Consider the following 20,574-nt stretch of genomic DNA (forward strand, 5'->3'; position numbering starts at 1 on the left):
ATGTTGGCATTTATCTGACTTGCTTCGTCATCACAACCTCGACACGGCGAGAAAACTTCGGTAAAATCACTGCCCGCGTCCAGCCTCAATGCCAGGGAATCGTGATAATTGCTGGCCAGGAGGGGCCTTCGCCTGTTTCAGCTTTCGCTTGATTTTCATTTACGTGATAACTTATTTTGTGGAATTCTTGTGTAATATAGCCGATGCGTGTTGATGATGTCTTGTCTTCAAGTGCATGGTGCAGGCGTTGATAAATACTTTAATCTTGATCCTATCAGCTGTTCAAGTTGTGCTGTGTAATTTGTCGCATTTGTAACATTGCGAAATTGTGTTAAAGTAATTGAAGTTACTACTGATGCCTCCGGGTGGCTGTCTGTCACGGAATGGCCGCACGCGACTGTTGCAGGTTCTGTTAATTTGCAGCTTCGCTCGCGTTGGCACTCCTAATTCCCATGGCAAGCAACTCTCGTAGTTAAAGCAAAGTACCAAATAACAGGAAATCAGTATCGCTCCTCCAATCATTTGTACAGTTACATTATTCAACGTCAGTGCTATTCGTACCTGAATGCCTGGTAACGGGACATTCCGTCCGCATAGGAAGGGTCAAATTGCACCGTTACTCTCAAATACAATTCTAAATTTACCCTTTGCTGAGTTGCTCTGATGGATCGCTGCGGTGTAAAGTGTTCGTTGTTTCACGAGAACTTTATCAATATTGTTCAATGTTTTATCAGATGGAATATAAATTTTTCCATGAATTTCAGCTGCTTGTAACTGAGCACGTCTTCGTAGCAGGAACATGCCAGGGCGCCGCTATTTTGGTCGTGATGACGCCGGCAGCAGCTAGCTAGGCCTACAGGAGGCCTACAGGGGGAGTGTCAGGCTACCCTTGCGCCTTCAGCGTATAGCGTGTCATGCTACCCTCACTATGGCGTGTAGCGTCTCACGCTAGCCTCACTCCATCAGCGTGTGGAGTGTCACGCTACCCTCACTCCATCAGCATGTAGCGTGTCACGCTACCCTCACTCCATCAGCATGTAGCGTGTCACGCTAGCCTCACTCCATCAGCATGTAGCGTGTCACGCTACCCTCACTCCATCAGCAGTGTAGCGTGTCACGCTACCCTCACTCCATCAGCGTGTAGCGTGTCACGCTACCCTCACTCCATGAGCGTGTAGAGTGTCACGCTACCCTCACTCCATGAGCGTGTAAGGCTTCCCTCACTCTATGAGCGTGTAGAGTGTCACGCTAGCCTCACTCCATGAGCGTGGTGTTTGTTGACACGCGTGCACACATAGCAAACAGCCTTATTAGTCTTCAGGCAACACGCTCCTCCTGCTCAAATATCAGCAGGGTTTTTACCATCGTACTTTTTTATGTGTAAACGATACTTAGGCACTCGTTTCTTGCGTTCACATGTTGGATGTTAGTAGCCGAATTATAGCTACTTATTTTAGTTATTCCATCCACTGCTCAATACGGGTTATTATCCAGGGCCTATACTTTCAAAACTCGCTAAGTGAACGTAAGTTCTTACGCTCTTTTTCTTGTCTATGATTGGTGGATTTTGCTTGAAAGGCCGTCAATGATTGGCTGATGAACTTACGATCTCCCTTTTTTTTTTGAAAGTATAGGTCCTGTTCCTTCAGTCAAACATTCGCTTTTTTGCATTATTGAATGAGCACGGATGAGAAGGTTATCTCTCTGCCCATCATCATGTTGTTTTATTCTGGAAAGTAATTTGTTAATTAATTGTAATGTGCATAGGATAAGAGTCGGTTAATCAGGACACTATTACATTATTACATTTGGTGAGTCGTTGCTTACAATAACTAAATTATTTTGATCATTACTAATGTATATAATGTTCTAGAAAATGGGGAAATGAATGAGTAATTTTATATGAGTTGAATTTTTAGGTTGTCTTTCCCAACACTCGTCATAATTTGAAGATATTTTTAACTAGTTATGTCACATTCGATGTTTTGAGTTAGTCTTTGCCTTGTAAATGTTCACTTTAATTATATCAGGAACTCGCCTTGAAAGCATACATAGCTTCTAATGCGTACAATGCACTGTTAACTAATTGACATTAACTGCCATTCAATATATAATGTTGACTAATTAGCATCGACTGGCGTCGCTGATGTGTTGTTAACTAATTAAAATTTATTGTCGTTCGGAGTATGCAAATAACATTCATTTAGTTTCAGTAGTCACAATAAATGAGTATATTAAAAAAACGAAGAAAAAATCCGATACCATTGTTCATGAAAATTTCAGATCATAAATTATTATTATTGCTAAATATATTACTAATAATATATCAAATTATTATGTTATTTGCAGGTGATTCACTTGTAAAATGTTGATAAACACTTCTAATTCAAGATTCTTCAAAAAAAAAAAAACATTAAAACGCCAAGTAAATGCAGAATATCTCGAGGAAAAAGTTTCAGAGCCGAACTCCACTATGGGCTCTGCGCGCTGGAGCTCGCGATGCGACGCTAAATTTAGCGTCAGACGGCGCTTGTTGACGCGCGCTGCTCAGTCTATATTGCTGCTCACTGCTCAGTCTATATTGCTGCTCACTTTTCAGTCTATACTGCTGTTCACTGCTCAGTCTATATTGCTGCTCACTGCTCAGTCTATATTGCTGTTCACTCTTAAACTTGCTTCTCTCATGTTCATTGTTTCCTTGTCCAACTTATGTTCTGAAGTTAGCATGGAGTTCAGAACAGTTGAAGCTATAAATCCACTCTTTTCACATGCAATATATTAAAAAATCATTAAATCGAACGCTGACTGGGATATATGAAGAGACATTTAAATAACATTTTCGCTGCGACAGTCATGTTCTTTATTATATTAATTGTGGATTTAACTAAAGTTTGTGAATATTCATTCCAACGTTATAGAATGGTGTTCACCAGCAATCCACGTAGTCACGTTAGTAATCCACGTAGTCACGTTAGCAATCCACGTAGTCACGTTAGCAATCCACGTAGTCACGTTAGCAATCCACGTAGTCACGTTAGCAATCCACGTTAGTTGCGTCTGAACGTTTATTTCTTTTCTTAATGCGACAATAATGAAGAGCGGGCATCGAAGTACATTAGTACTTGTGGGGGTCTCGTATTGCCTGGTAAAGGAGGAGAGTTGAGTCACGTGTGGTGCAGCGCTGTCAACGATTGGTGAGCTATCAGCCCAATAATGCGGTGGTTATTCGGCCTACGAATGAAAGGATAGAATAGAATAGAAGTGTCGGCGTTGAAGAAATAGGCCCATGGCCTGTTGCCGATTCTTGAATCTTTCGTGACTTGATTCACAAGGGATCCGGCCTTTGGGACCCGATCTTTTCCATAGAAACCTGATGCACTAGTACAATAGTTCCAATAGGAATAGCTCAACCAAAACCTGAAGACTGCCGAAAGCAATACCAACAACTTCTAGATAAGTTTATGGCTTTCTGTTCCTTATAGTTATTAAAAACTTATCAAGTTTAAAAAATCGTCGTTTATATTTTTCTGGCGTGAAGCGTCGTCACACCTAGCATTAAATACTAGATAGTATAAAGAGGTTCTACAATGTTCCTATTACGTTCATCTAAAAAATCTGTTTTTATCGTAGCTTCTCAAGTGTGAAGCAAATGTTTATAACTTCAAGTAACTTTGATTTCGATCATTTAAAGATGAACCTACCTTATACTTAAGCTTCTCTTCATCATTGCTGTTCTATTAAAATTTTTAAGAATCGGGAATGAGTATTGAATCGCTCAGTAGGTTGCCTGTGAACTCAGTAATGAGAAAATTGAAGACAAATCTCATTTGGAAACTAAACACGAGCTGTTTGTGTTCCAAATGAGCTTACCGCGGGAGCGTAACTGAAACGGACGTCGCACGAATCGAGAATGTCGAGTGAATTTAATTTTGTTCATATTAATGTTACGTCCTACTATCAAAGAAGTTTTTTTGTATCAGCATTATATGCACCGATGAGAATCATTTTATAACTGCTTGATTGCATGATGACGTAAAAATCTTGCACATTTTATATGGTCAATTTCTGATAAGCATATAGGGCCTTGTGAATCCAAAAGGCACACAACCTGAATTCATCTCGTGTTCCACATAGTACATGAGCGGTCGATCACTGAATCGTGTCATCGAAGAGCGCTCACGGGTTTTGGCATAATACGATTGCCTCGCTTAGTTGTCCTAAGTCAAGCTTGCAAATTGGCGGCTGCTCGTACCGGGATCCGCTCAAGGTGGGCGCTCACGCCGCTCAAATTCCTAATTCAACGAGCTGCCCTCGTCGCTTTCTTCCTGTCCACACTCACGCTCATCGTCTTGCGTTTCATTCGCACTCTGGCTGTTATAGGCCCTCATTCGCTGCTAACCACAGTTCCCTGGCTGCTCATGAACCTACGTCGTCAGAGCCTGCGCCAGCTGTTTGAGCCATGGCTCACGCTCCCGTCGACCTTACTAACTGCCAGGCCAGTGGTTCCTAAACTTTTTCTTCATTCTACCCTTTCGAAGCAGTGCGGATTTCCACTGTGTCTCTGAGGCTCCACTGGAAGATTATATTTGAACATCATTGTTCCAGCACACTTACTCGGTATTTGTGTGAACGAATCGAAGCCAATAACATCAAATAACTCTAAACTCAAGGAGTGAAAATAAACTTGTTTCACATCGTCGCTTGAATAAAAACAAATAGAAGGAAGAAACAAATAATAGAACAATGTTTATTTTGTAATGTGCTATAAAATAACGAAATTAAATCCGTGGAGTCTCTCGGAGATTCGCACATTGAGTGAATACTCACATCCATAATTCACAAATGTATGAGCTCTTCAGCTTCTGGGTGATATCGAAGTCCGATGCCCTCTCTAGAAATTGTTGCACTCCGGCTCTGCTAAAATCAACTGGTACTGCAGATAGAATAAAAATTAGATTACTTTAATCTGCCAGATAACGCATTATCCCTCTGATTATTGTGTACTGAAAAAAAAACTATTCGACAACTATCATTACGATACGATACTAAAAAAAAGTAGAATCGTATCGTTACGATACGATACTACTGCATGAACTACTTCGAACATTCATTTCATTATATTATTGGATCGTGTTTCTTTCTTCATTAGTGTCACAGAACGCAGGCTGTTCGAGTCTGACCATCTGCTTGCTGGAGACAAAAGCTCTTCCATTCTGCACCTAGAGCTGAACGATTTTGAAATTAATTTTATTATATTATGAGTATCGTGGATGGATGCCAGAGTGGAAATCTTGGCTGCTGCAGTAGATCATTGGAGATTACAAACGTGTATGTCTAACTTGATGTCGTGTTCTCTCTCTGTGATTCTGTAAAATCGTAATCTCAATATTAGTATTATAATCCCATACTGATAGTAGGGTTATCTTCCCCTCGCACCTCGTATCCCAAACATTAGAACCGCCAAGTCTCGTTTGAGCCTCTCTCCTGGGATACACATGACTCGTGTTACAAATCAGACGTAGGGCTTCTTATACCTGTAATTAAATTCGTATTCCTGTGATTGTAAACACGATAAGCTCTGCAATTGGCAATTACCGTTCATGCATAAGCGTAACCATTCCAGTGCTATACCACAGCTGTTTTCTCCTGTGGGCCTTACTGCTTATTATTGTCGTATTTTTAGGCTCTCCGCAAATAACATTTCTAAAGTCAATGAAACAAAAATGTGTTTTTTTTTCATTTATTCACACTGCACTTGCTTTGTCTTTGTGCCTCGCAGTTGAAGCTCGCCTCATAGTTTGCAAACAACTCTTTTTGTCCAAACTGATCAGAAAACAACTGCAGTCCGTGATGTTTGCTGTGTTAGGCCAGTGAGCATAGGTACGTACTAGGTATGCAAAACATTTTAACCCACAGCACGGCATACGATTGTGGATTTGTTCGTCGATCTTACATAGCTTCTTCTCTCTTATTAGCGCATTTCCTCATTTATGGAAAAAATGCACTATTGTGCTCGCCATGTCCGTCTGTCTGTCTGTCCGTCTGTCCGTCCGTTTGTCCGTCCGTCCGTGACCTCAAGTTTTCGTCGACGAGAAAATGCGCTCTCTGGCACTCACTGCGGTGAGTATATACTGAGTTATATTTTTCTATATGTTGGTTTTCGCGTGGACGGGCAGGTCTTGAGGCAAACTGGCCTGCCGAGTGCCGAGTTCTTGATAGAAGTTTATAGCGCCTGTGGTACAGCTGGCCGGTTCGTTTGTCACTGCTCCCGCTTTTGGTCAGCTGGTCTGCTTAAGGTCAAGCCTGTTTAGGCTATGGCGATACGGCGCCAGGCGCACGGTATGTGCTCAACCAAGAGGGGGAGGAGGCGAGGCGTGCAGGTGTTAATAAACGATCCCTACAGCCACATATAGAATGCGACTGGCATGCGCACTCTGCCTGGTCAGTGCGAGCAAATTAGCGTCAGTATGAGCGATATAGGGGTATATTCACAGTAAACTCTTGCGTGTCCTAAAGGAAGTTGCTTCTCCTTACACATTCATTATAAGTTAAATTTCATTAGAAGTTTGATAAAGTAATCCCACGTTGTGAGCAGACATTTATCTTATCAAGTTTAAACGGTGTGAAGGTAATCATATTTGTATACATTTTTATTTTAGTTTTCGTGTGATTTTTGGTTATAAATAAACGTCGCGACCAAAAATTTATGTAGCCTTACTGGAGACATTTCTTCACATGTTGCATTGAGAAAAATCCCAGTAAATAAGAGTGAGCAATAAATAGCGTGCTATGTTCTTCAATTCGTCTGCGGAAATCGCTTGTTTGTTTTAATTATACGTTATTGGTCTATAGTTTATATCATTTTATTACATCGGCTAACATGTAAAAGTCTTTCCTTCATAGTCCTCCACCTCCTCTTCTGAAAGTCTTCTTCAATTTCTGCATTCATCTTTTGCTCTATGTATGTACGTAGCTCGTAGTTCCTGTTCATAGTTGAAATATTTTCTTAATCCTTTTGTCTAGAGTTTAATCGTCGCCAATGTTATGCCCACCTAAAGGCCGGGTAACGAGAGCTATTGTCACTTGACAAAGGTTCCAATTAACATCGCATTAGCTGAAGGACGTTCAATTCTGTTAGCTCCGACAAAGAAACTGTTACGCTGCAATTTCAATATTAGTTATTGTGAGATGGAAAATTATATAGTTGGCAGTTAATACTAGTAAATAGCAAGTACTTTTTCAAATGATAAAGCCATCCTCGCGCTGTTTGGCACTGAGGCGTATAAATATGAGCTGCCATAGGAGAACATTTAAATGAGTTTTGAAGATCATGGCGGCATCTTCGACGTATGACACGTCGAAGCTGATCTTATTATTTTCTTAATGATATGATATACCGTGCAAAAAACACCATTATGTCCATCTGGCTTATGAGGTGCCTGTGTTAAGACAAGTTATTCGGTCAAGCAGTAGTAATTTCAGAAAAGGTATTAAACCATTTATTTTACGCGCGGTTTCTAATCATATTGTCATTAAGCACCATTACCGCAATTCAGCGAGAAATTCTTTAACTCGCCGTAAATTATTCCGTGTAAATTTTTGTTTCATATTATCGCTTCTGCAAGTACGGAGGAATATTATGACAATGCAAATAATTTCATTTGTGACAGGCTGGAAGGAATAAGATCGCATTTAAATTGATTGTGTACAAATAATATAAAGCCCATAGTAGAAAACGAGTGGCTCGAGAGAACAACATTCTGATGGTTGGTTTCCTCGCCTTATGCTTAATATATACAGTCGTTTGTGAGAGCTTCAAGCATTGATGGTATTTAATGAATTCTGAAGCGCGTTGTCATTGATTGCTGTTGCTTAACGGTATATTATGCCGAGCCATAATTGAGTAAAGATCATAATTGCAAATGCAACCATCCCATTTGCTTCATCCATTATGCTTTGTATGAGTGCTTTGTATATGGCCTGATGAAGCTGTTGCTGGGTATTGAGGAGAGTTGTGTTGTCTCTGTCGGAACATGTTTGCCTTGAATTTGCTTTAAGTTACATGGGAGATATTGAAGAAAAATTCGTATTTTGCACATATATTGACACGTTTTTTAAACTTTCCGACCAGACATGTACTATATACGTAAGCTGTATAATGTATAATGGGATATTGTCTGGCAGCAACTCACTGAATTGTTATCCCTGATGCGTTGAGAAGCTCTAACCAATCTCGATGTCTTGCTTCGGCATCATTATGGCGTCGCATGATAATACGAAAAATGTCTCTGATGAAGAGAAAACCGCCGATGAAGGCTCCCGAGCATTGGTTCAAGAAAAATTGTATCAAGGAAAATTGTTTCTTCCTTGGCATTGTGTTGGGATAAAATTTATTCAAGGAAATAGCCGCTTGTGTTCGGGGAGTGGTCGCTTTTGAAACGAGCTGCCGTCGTCTGCCTTTGTCGTCGCGTATTTGGTCTACTGTAATTAAGCTTGGTATCAATAGTTTGCTGTGAACAATTTCTGATTAGCTGCAGGTCTCTAACGACATATCACGAGTGTTGCTCAGCTAAATAAAGTCACTCACCAACTTTTTGCGGCTAAACTCGGATACACGATGAGCAATTTTTAATTACGCGCGAGTTTCTTTTCTTGTGACGGAACGCAGAGCTGAGATTTTCTTTCTTTCATTCGTGAGAGGAAAGCCAGGGAGCTCGTTTGTAGCTTCATTGCGAGCCTCGTATGCGCTGTCCACGTGTCTTCATTTGTTTGGCTTTGCATTATAAGAACAATGCTGCCAAGATGCTGCTTGCGAAACAACCAAGCCACGCCTGCATAATTTATGAGGCAGGCAAAGAAAGAACGTCTCATGAATAATAAAATGAGTTTCCTATGATCCAAACTTAGGACTTTCGAAACGGACGGGCAACTCCTGAAAACGTTCAATGATTACGAAATAGCTCACTTGTAAGAATTTTACAGACGCCCAAAAATAAAAGGAATTTTAGAACTGTTGGGATAGTAACTGTTCAGAGGCTAATATTTAGACAATTTCGGTACTCAATTGTTGGACTTCGGTGCTGCTCAGGACATCCGAATTCAATTGCCGAAGATTAAAGTGGGTTTAAATTTTGAAAATACTTGCGCCTTGAATACTGCGTTAGGTAAGACGCCAGTAAGTTGATGAGGCTATAATCTGCACCATAACTCAAACGCTGATTATTAATGATATTTCTTTTACAGTTTCCCTCTCTCTTTAGTAGCTAACGTCAGTAGTGCAGCATCTTAAACATTTTTTTCAATTGGGCCTCGAATCATAATTATGATGGATGAATTTTACAATATTATAGCATAGTATGCAACGTTGTAGAAGTGAAAACAACATAAGAGATGTTCGTGTGTATAATTTCAAGTTTAGGCATGACTGCTTCGGCAGGCAGGTTTCCATTGGATGTTAATATTAAACGTATGTGTTAAGTAACTTATGCAAACAATATTTAATGATCGCCATGCAACGTATTTCAAATGAATTTTGATAGCTTGCCTGAGACGTGTTATGTAATGTGTGTAATTCCTTGATCAACTGATCTCAATTATAGGTGAATGATCTTTGCTCATCAATGCAAGTAATTTGATGTAAAATAAATGTATGGTTATGAGGGGTTTTATTAGCTATCAAAATAGTTTTTGTTGTGTAGATCGCAATTAGATGTATATGTAGCTTATTTAAAATTGTTTGTAATCAGACAAAAAGATAGACGATGACGAAAAAACAAGCTGACACCACTGTTCAAATAATATGTAGAACAGACAATCTCAATGAGATTTCATTATAACACAATAATCAAAAGAATGCGAGCGTCTCAGTTTCGTTCGGTTGATGCGAACTATATAAGGCTCATTATTTGACGCAGTTAAGAAATAACGAAAACTATGAACATGAGGGTTAGAAATGGCAATGAAAAAACGTTATGTTTCCTAAATTAATCTTTTTCTTCATTATTCGAGTTCAATACAAATTCAGTATTGTATACGCGGGTGAGCCTGAGTACTGGTCTGAGAGCCCCCGACCAACGCGCGCCCCGACCTCTGCAGCCGATGAACCCCAGCAGATTCGTTCAGTGCTGCCAAACAAATACAAAATGTAAATTAAAACCATAAATCTCCGTAACGTTGTCCTTGTTGCGGCCTGAGTTGTGAAATTCTTGCAAAACTTTAATGGCGCTTCGCAGCACTGCATGGTTGCTTCGAGAAGGAATGTTGATTGTAGAGTCATCTGTTTCTCAGTTGATCTTCAAACAGTTGAAAGCTTTTGGGTGATCATTCAGAGCTTCAGATAGTTCTTCAAGATCTCCAACGCGGAACAATTGACTGCTGAAGCAATGGTTAGCCCATGAGTAAGAAATGAATAAACAGATTTATGCAAAGTGATCCGGGTTTCTGGCATCAAAATAAACGCAAGAATGGCTAGACCGGCACGAGAGTTCCAACGTGCATTGCTGATGTTTGAGATTTGTTTGCAATTCACGAAGGGGATATCATTCCTCTAAGTCAAGTGACGGAAGACACAAGGGAGATGGTGAAAAAATTTCATGTCTTCAAATTCATCACCCTAGCAGAGTATAAAGCTATGTCAGTCTCTGAAACTGTCTGGCACACACCCGCGAGATTCAGCGATACCGAGGACTTCGTTTCATAATAGACTGAAGTTGGTGCAATCGGCTGAAGCTGGTGCGTAGACTAAGCAATTGATGTAGTTAAAATTTAAAGGTATTCTGAAATTATATGATAGCACGAAAATGATCGTTTTGAGGCTAATTTTAGTTCAGATTATTAAAAAAATATGCGAAATCTTACATTTATATTTTTATGACAACCTTAAAGTATACAATTTTCAACAAGAAATGAATGTGACGGCGATTATAGGTCATTTAAAAAATGTGTCACTCTCGATCAAGAGATTAATTGTTTGCCGTGCGTTCAGTTGTACTCGTGGCTCGGATGCTTTTCGTATTTATTGTGTCGTGTGCCGTTCTAATGAATTATTTAAGAAGTTCTTTGAAGCTCAATTAATATCATATTTCACAGCATATCGGAAGTTTAAAGTCTCTACTCTTACAATTAAGAGTAGGGACTTTGAAAACTACTCTCTACAAGTAAGCGCTGCATATAGCGAGGAACGGTACCAGGGCCCATACTTTCAAAAGAAGTTAAGAGATCATAAGTTCATCAGCCAATCATTGACGGCCTTTCAAGCAAAATCCACCAATCATAGACAAGAAATTAGAGCGTAAGTACTTACGATCACTTAGCGAGTTTTGAAAGTATGGCCCCGGGCCGGACAATAATAATCGGATTGCGTCATTGCAACTTCTTGATGTTCGTCTAAACTCAGCGAGGTGTCATTCTCAGTGCATGCAACTGTGAGTTGCAGCCCAATTTACCGTACATAACATTCAAAATTGAATTCCAGCTCCTATTTCCTAACGTTTTGAATGTTAACAGCTCATTTGTTTGCTTTGTTTGCCTTAAGTGTTACGTGCGTGATCCTTGCTTACGTCTCAAGGTCGAATTGGTATTACACTTCATCTTTTGGGGTCGACCATGCCCATATTAAGCAAGGAGTGTACCTACTGCCCAAGATGTATAAAGTACAAAAAATTGCGCGGCAAATGTGTCCTATGTATCGTGTCAAGTCCTAATCTTGAGACTTCATATAACACTTCGGCGACCAACCTAACGACTGACCGGTAGGTAAAAGGCAAGCCGAACGCTGGTCTGAAGTTGGGAGCTTGCTTGATAGCTTTGGCGTTAATTTCACGCTGGGGGACGAAGCTCAACGAGAGCCTGATTCATGCCCTCGTTACACCTGAGAACTTGTGACAATAACTCGAGGCAGCGCCATGTATGCATGTAAGCAGGCGTTCTATGCCTCATCACGAAATTGCGTCAAGTCCGAACGATAATGAGGCTGGGACCGCGGCCAGCCCTCCGCCTCACAATACGCCGGCTGCACCGCGGAGTGTCAAAGGATCCTCGTTAAATTTCAGCGCGATTTACACACACAATTTAGGCAGCAAACTTTGATTATTGTCGAAGGGAAACGATGGCAAAATAGTAATGCTTGGTGGTGTACATATACATATTTGTAATTCCCTTGCTGAGGTCACACAGTCTAAAGTACATTCGCGCTGTCCTGCCAAAAGAATTTTTTTGAACGAATACTAAATTGCTCTGTACTGTAATCTGATGAAAATTCTGTGACATAAACTTGTTCGCTCTACATTTTTTATTCTCTGAAATGCCTCCCTAATATATTATTTGCGATATCATTTTATATTTAAAATGAGACTGTGATTCTTTAGATCCTTAGTCGTTAATTTACATAACTCATTAGCTAAACAACTTTTTGTCATCTCCAATTCATTTTTGATTATTGCAGCGTCGGTGGTTAAATGCATGTCCAATATGGAAAATATGTTGAAAAGTTGATAATAAAATTGGTCAATTTGCTTCAATTTACCGATGCTTTTGTGTGTATCACAATCACACGCATACACTCGTGCTGCTGACAGTTGCTAACTCGAGCTCTTTTGCTGGGCGGTGGCCGTATACATCTGTCCTTTACAATGGTGCATTAGTGGAACGATGCGTGGCACCTTCTGCAAGCCGCTTATAGCCACATGAAGACTGCGAGCCGCCACTGCTTCGTCTATCATTCCTATATGGTTCATTATAAGGATTTGTCGGTTTGGTATTTTTCGCTTTGATATTCATACCATTTTTCTTTCATTTATATTTATCCTAACATGAACGCTGATTTTTTCAGACGAGTGTATATTTCGTAATCTGGATATGATGCGTTTTTTGTTTTCTTTTACTTCATTTTATCACGATGAAATTATAAGCTTGATGGGATTGGCGCCAGGCTGCATTGCCCATGCTTCTTTCCAGCCAATGTCGTTGGTGTAGCTCAGTGAATGCAAGCATTTAGACTGCTCGCGACTCGCGGCCACAAAGCTGGGCCACACAAAGCCCTGGGCATTGACTTGTCACGGAGGAGGAAAGTGAAAAGCAGGTTCTGTGTGGGTTATAGTTATGCATGTTGCTGGCCGCTCAAAAGACCCCTGCTCTTGCAACGCTTAGAATCACCGACGCTGCCCTTGGTGAACTGCAGCAAAGTTGCGCAACACTACCGAGGCAAGATATAACTTAGAACGCATAAGACGACCTGCAAAGTATGGGGTTGGGGATTTTCGATACAGTGTGAAGCTATTATTTTTGAAGTAGAAGGTATTACATTTGAAAGAATTGTATTATTCCAGTTGCGACCGACAGCAGCTGCTCGATTTTGTGCTTTTAGAAACCGAACAATTATTACATTTGAATGGGTCTTGCTGATTTTACTTGAATTTTCGAATTCATTTCATTTTAATTCAATTCTTTAATCTTTGATGACACATGATGACGGATATATTATTGTGAATACATCCTTATATGGGCTGGAGCATATATTCAGTCTTGAAATGCCAAGCACCTTACGAACCTTGCAATAAGTCCTGCAGCTATCTCAATCAATTAGTCAATTATGGAAAGATCGGGTTTCATAAGCCGGATCCCTTGTGAATCAAGTCATGAAAAGTACATGAATCGGTAACAGGCCATGGGCCTATTTCTTTAGTGCCGACATTTCTATTCTATTCTAGTTGTTGTTTGGGAACATTGTTAGGGAATTAGAATTTAGTATGTTATAATTTTGTATTTTTGTAATTTTAGTTTTCAGTTTAGAAATGCGGAAGTTAGATTTGTAGGCTTTAGTCCGTCCTGGTCAGTCCCGCATGTGAACCCACAGTGTCAAGGAGAGTTTTTGAAACTACAGATTTCAAGAGAGTGGTTTCGGAAGTGTCTTTCATTGCAAGCCTTTGTTGGGGTCCACGTTAAAGTACTGTAAGTACGGCTGGACGAACCTGGGTGACCCCAGCAACATATAGTTCACGTAGCGCTTTGCTCCCACAAATCCCATGAATGGTATGTTCTTGGGTAATTTGTCAGGGCATAGATCTCGTGGCTTAAATGATTTCAGTCGGTGTTCCGCTACCACAGGTCACAGCTACGCTGCTCCAGTGTTACTTGATGCAATGCTGGGCATTCTTGGTAACTGAAACACAATCTGCAAAATTTACTATTTTAATTTAGGCTCTTCCTCTTCTGTACATATTTTCATCAACATTAAACCAATCAGATTAATTAACAAGCAATTAAAGACAAAATAAATTTTATTCATTTTTGCAGAATTTATATTTTTACTTTTCATTAATAATATTGGAAGCTTTAAAGAGAATAAATAACTTAAGATGATTCCGGCTTATCATATAATCGCAGGACGAAACAGTGGGCAGAGATGGACCGGAGCACAGACGTCTACCAAGTTAAATTGAACAACAATGACCTATCGAAGAATAACGCTACGACGGAAAGCTGTTTCTAAACTGTCACAACTAAGTCGTAAAATTAGTGGAGGAATTATTGTAACGTTTAGAATAGAAGTAAACAATACAAACGTTAGGTTATAATACGAACTTTTTAGCGCATTTTCTCATTTATGGAAAAATGCACTATTGTGCTCGCCAGTCCGTCTGTCTGTCTGTCCGTCCGTCCGTGACCTCAAGTTTTCGTCGACGAGAAAATGCGCTCTCTGTCACTCACTGCTATGAGTACTGAGTTATATATTTTTTTTTTGCTGTGTGAGAAGTTCCAACGGAAGCACGTACTGGTTGTTTCTATGGTACACAACACTCGTAAATCCTTGGAAAGCTTTTAGCCATAATATTGAGAACTTGACTTTCTCGGACGCTAATACAGTTATGTACTCTCTCTCTTACAGGATCCACGCGGTGACAGCGAATACTGGCGCACATGTAGAATCTTATTTACGTGAGTATCCCAAACATTTGCTTTTTCTATACGTGTGATCATGGGAACTGTTCTATAGAGAAGGGATTCATAAGATTTGTTTAACATTATTAAATTTAATATTTTAATTTGGTTTGATGCAGCAGTCAGTAGTGGAATGATGTCCACTAATTCGCCATGTCGTCGCGGTCAGCCTCTGAACAGTGAACAGGATAGGTTGCCTGAACGAACTTTTCGGAACTCAAACTTCAACTGGAAATGCTGAGGTGAAATCTACCCCAATTCTACATCAATTTCGATCCTTACCATGCAATAGATCTGAAAACATTATTATAAAATGCTTTCACCTTCATATTAGATCATTTTTGGTGAAAATTTAGGCCAATTCTAGAAGCTATTTTCTTCTTCATACGAGTTTCTCTGCGTGTCTAAGGCTAGCAGGAAGGACCTCACTCTGCCGTCCTAATAATTTCCAGTCACGCGCCTTCAAAACACCATTAGTGGCAATTTGACGGCACTCGCGGCTGAATTTTTCGTAAATTTCGCGGCGCTTGCAGACTGCGTGCGCGGCGGCTCGGATGGTCTGGCGTTCGTACATCATGAGAGCTCGGGGACCTGTGCTCAGAATTACGGCCTAAAGCGCCAGAGTTTGCGCTGTCTTTGTGCTGCTAATTTTGTGCAATAATGAGTGAATGAAAATGAAAAGTTGATATGCGAACTGATTGTGTCTAAAATTATTTGAGTTATGAATCTAATATTTTCACCCAATTATGAATTCAAGCCTTGAAGAGGAATCGGCATTGTAGCTGATGTCTACATTATATATTATTTGTAATAGAATCTTTGTGAAATGGAAAAAAATATTTCAACGATGAAGTAAGATACTGTACTTGAAATGTCGAATGAGTTATCGCAAAGGAAATAATAAATGGGTGTACATTAGTGAATGGGAAATTCAATAGTGAATGCTGAATACAATATTGCAAGGGAAATGCAATAATGGCGATCGGAGTTAATCCTGCTCGACTCCCAACGGTCGCCAGAATTCAATATTGTTGAAGGTTATCAAAAACAGGTTCAGGTTCACAAGTATTGAAATGTTATTAATCGTCATGCAGTAAAAAATGTTAACCTTGTTTTTTGAGGTGGCAGACTAAGCCACTACAACTCGTTCCTTTTTTATTCAGCTAAAAGTCTCAGGAAAAAAGGATTGATCGAAGATCAGAGCGCCACCCAACTGTCGACGCGCGATTTGTTCATGTCAAAGCCGTACATTCGAGGCTCATCTTTTGAGCAAAACTGCGCGGGCAAAATCTGTGAGTTTGGCGATGCGTTCAGCGATGCAAGTCTAATATAGCTAATATAGCTAAAATAGCTAATATAGCTTATATAGCTAATATAGCTAATATAGCTAATTTAGCTAATATAGCTAATATAGTTAATATAGCTAATAATATGCATGACCGTGCCTTGCTACACGTCGGGTGCGCGTTCGTTTTTAATCGCCCCTGACCTTCTTTCCTGTCATCATGCAATGAGCTAAAAATATGTTGATGTTGAAGAAAATATTTCTCGGTTGTTGAACCTCAATGTTCCATTCATGATGCAAAATTAGTTTCGATTAATTTTGCTGTGTTGATTTAAGAAGAATTATACATGCTCGAAAATTACATTCCATTTTTTTCCTATTAGTAGGCGTATATTATTCATTAAAATTATATTTTATAACGTTGATTCTAAATGGAGGAAAGCTACTATACTATACCGTAATTATGATAACTATCATCTTTTATTTTGCAGAATAAATCTTAGGAGATTTTCTTTTTATGCTGAACAACTCCGTTTTATTTGCAACGACAACCGCTGTTAAAGCATGGAGTGCTCCAGCATATTTAATTTTTTAAAGATATAGTCAGACCCGAGGATGTTAATAGCCTATAGTCAGACCCGAGGATGTTTCCCGTCCTCGCTTGTAAGATGTAGGGACTCTCATCTGCGCAGGACTTTCCCGCGTAATAAACACGTCAATCAGAACCAAAATGATAAACGAACATTTACTTTACACTAATTCTGACATTTTTTAGCGCATTTTCTCATTTCTGAAAAAAATGCACTATTGTGCTCTGTCCGTCCGTCCGTCTGTCCGTCCGTCTGTCTGTCCGTCCGTGACTTCATGTTTTCGTCGACGAGAAAATGCGCTCTCTGTCACTCACTGCAGTGAGTACTGAGTTATATTTTTTTATTTCTGTTCACTATATTTTATTTCAACTGGAACTTAATCATTTCAAGGCCGGGTCCTTTTTATGTATTAATATTACTTTTATAAATATAATTACTGAATCGACTTCAGTAATTATATTACTTTGCTATATTTTTATATTACTTTGTATTATTTTGTTATATTTCAAGAATTAGTTTCTCCCGCCCTTGTTCGCGAACACACTCTCCGCTCCTGCCGCGCGTTCGTGATCGCTGGCGCCTCGTTCAAGTGTTGACGCTTAATTCGGATGTGCTCGCGATCCCACAAAAATGGCGGTTCCAGCGATTGGAAGAAATTTTCATCTAAGGCTGTTGATTGGATTTGTCATTGATTATAAAAGCGATTGCATTGCCAATTCCCAGGATGAGGTGAGTCTCAGGTTTGGGCTCCAGCCCATGCGGAGATATCAAGGAGGTACCGGTTTTCATCGATGTAACTTGACAAAGCTTTCATTTACTTTGAGCCGACTATTTCATTACCATAACTTGCTGAAATCGATACATACGCATTTTGTGTTGTATCCGGAGTTTTTACTAGGGCGTGGAATATATGTACATTGTACAGCGTAATTCACGAAAGCTTCGTGTTTTGTATTACGCGCCAAGCAGCCAGATGTTGTAAGAAAAGGGCGGGGTGTATTTGAAAATGCAATGAAAGGCAAAGCCATGAAGTTTTGCGTCCGCCTTGTCAGTTGAAAATATGCTATGCATTGGACAAGTGAGCAGCGTGCGTTTGCTGTCTGAGGCGTACTTTTCTAATGGCCGTTGCATTATTGCTACTCAATGAGCATTCCGTACACTGTTAGAAAAAACGGTGAAAAAACCTTCCTACTGGCGTTCCAGTGGCCGGTTGCCCAGTGAAAAGAAACTGTTCCGCCGTTTTTATCAGATGTTTTACGGATTTCTAATGTTAAATTGGAATAAAAACGGCGACACGGTGTTTCTTTTCACGTGCCGACCGGCCACTGAAACGCCGGTAATACCGTTCAACGGTAATTTTTCTGACAGTGTACTCGGTTTCGTATTCGCCCTTCAGGTCGGGTTCCTGATCGTAAATCGATTGTTACGTGGGTGAACACATTTAGGGCAAGTGGAAGTGTGAATGAGTGGGTCTGGAGGTTAGTGGAGTGCCACAACACCCGAAAACGCCGAAGAGTTTGAGAGGCGTTTCTGTGTTCTTCACACCTTCTGAGACAACATTTTGCAGAGCGCGTCATCTCCTTGGTGACCCGATCCCCCGATTTAGCTCCGTGTGATATTTTTGTGGTGTTATCTTAAATCAATTGTTTACAATGACTGTCCGAGGACCCTACCTCATTTGAAGAACAACATACGTCAAGCCAACGCCAAGCCATAGCCAACTTACCCGTCAATAAGCTTCAGCGAGTTGAACGAAACTTAAAAAAATCGACTAAGTGAATAAATTGATAATGCGGACCGTAATTTTTTCGATGTCATCTTTGAAACTGAGTGATAAAAAATTCAGGTAATGTCTTTTTCAATTAAATTTATATTGTAATGATATTTTAACTAGTTCTTTTTTTATTGAACTTTCAAATCAGGAAATTTCCGTGATCGCCCTGTTGTTTCAATAATTAATGTTTCCAAGTATCGAATGATATTGTTTAAAAATTTTACGTGTACTTTTACTGCATATTTTAATCAATGTTCTTAAGTTAAAAAGATTTAACATGACCCTGATCGAATGATTAATGCCACTCATGTAGATTAGGTTTAAATTAATGCGTTGGTTTTTGTTAAAAATTGTCAGAAATCGTATGCCTTTATGTGTGTATTTATGATAGGTTTGTGGGTTTCTAATTGGAGATGCTTTTATTTCCATTGACTGCTAAGCCTTCTGTTATTTCCATTGACTGCTAAGCCTGCTGTTATTTCCATTGACTGCTAAGCCTGCTGTTATTTCCATTGACTGCTAAGCCTGCTGTTATTTCCATTGACTGCTAAGCCTCTTAAGTATGTTTAGATGGTTGAGTGGGCGCAGGAGCCCTCACGCGTAAAGTGGCCGGCGCTCGCCCCGCATGCCGCTGTTGATGAGCGCTGCACTTAAAGAGCATATGCCTGGCGCTGCATCTGCTCGCATGGCAGGTGAGGGCAGACGCGCTTTATGGCTCTAGCCTCCACCTCCCTTATTGGCGGCACCTCGTGTTGGCGGCTACACTTTATGGCTGCACCTCGTGGTGGCGGCTACACTTTATGGCACTTAATGGTAGTGTGATGCTCTTAATGGTAGTGTGATGCTCTTAATGGTAGTGTGATGCTCTTAATGGTAGTGTGATGCTCTTAATGGTAGTGTGATGCACTTGATTTTTGTGTTGTATACTATTTACGTGTATTATGTACTTATGTCCAACAAAAATTCATTATTCAATGCTTCCTAATTTGACAACGAATGTTGTTACGTTCGAATGTTGTTACATTCGAATGTAACAACATTAACAATCGGATATATTATTGTTACATGGTGTAATTTGGCAGAAGGCTTTCTTTCATGCAAGTTTGATTGCAGAACAGATTATGCTTTTTACTTTTATTATTAATAATTGCTAAAATTGCCTTTTGATATACCAACGTCGTCTAATGAATTGTTCGACTCATCGAAAATTGTAATGCATTCTCTGCCTTTAATTGTACGCATATAAATCAGAAAATTCTGCCATCTAATACTAATTTTTAGTATACAATATTTTCTTATGGCTTGCATGCACCCTAGATCCACGTTACGAAAATAGTTGTGCCCTGTGCGCATCGTCCAATGTTGGGAAAAAGTTACACAACATTAGATTGATGGAGTACAAATGCAGGAGTTACTGTACTGGAAACCTATTTGCACACCGCCCTTATTTAGCTGTGCGCACTTACGACTTACTGTGAGTTCTCATTGGAAATATGGCGAATTTTCTCTGCGTTTTTTTTTCTATGAAATTTTTCATCATTTCACTCTTATTATGAAATATCTCTTTTGTGCGGTTGTGATTAAAACTCGTTTTCGAGAACACGATCATTTACTCTATACTCACACATAACTTCTTCATATTAAAAATGTGAACTTTAAATAAAAGTTTTCGAGTTAAGAGTAGTAGTATTTTCCGTTTTTATTGCTAGACTGAATTGTTCTTTGTCGCACTAACAATAATTGTGATTTGTTTGAAGAGCGTTTGGTCGTCACTCCAATTTCGCCAGAATATGGATGAACTGGCTCTACTATCGTCACTTAAAATTTTATACTTTGAAATATAGCAGGTTATTTTATTTCATTGTCCAATGCAGGCATGAAACGGCGTAGATTTAGTGTCATGGGTTGCGAGATGCAGCGTGTAGTCTATTTACCGCAAATACTGGAAAACATATATACATCTTTTATATTGATGGTTACTTTAAGTA

General features: G+C 39.7%; 1 protein-coding gene across 1 annotated transcript in view; it reads left to right on the forward strand.

Moving 5' to 3' along the window:
• LOC108680552 (fat-like cadherin-related tumor suppressor homolog) overlaps nucleotides 1–20,574 on the forward strand; it is a gene marked incomplete at its 3' end in the record, with an annotated part of 116,196 nt that overhangs the window by 47,810 nt on the left and 47,812 nt on the right. Inside the window, exon 2 of the mRNA XM_047880384.1 lies at nucleotides 14,885–14,934. The remainder of the gene's footprint in view (nucleotides 1–14,884; nucleotides 14,935–20,574) is intronic.

Source organism: Hyalella azteca, unplaced genomic scaffold, assembly GCF_000764305.2.
Source record: "Hyalella azteca isolate HAZT.00-mixed unplaced genomic scaffold, Hazt_2.0.2 contig5355, whole genome shotgun sequence".
NCBI classification, from domain to species: Eukaryota; Metazoa; Arthropoda; class Malacostraca; order Amphipoda; family Hyalellidae; genus Hyalella; species Hyalella azteca.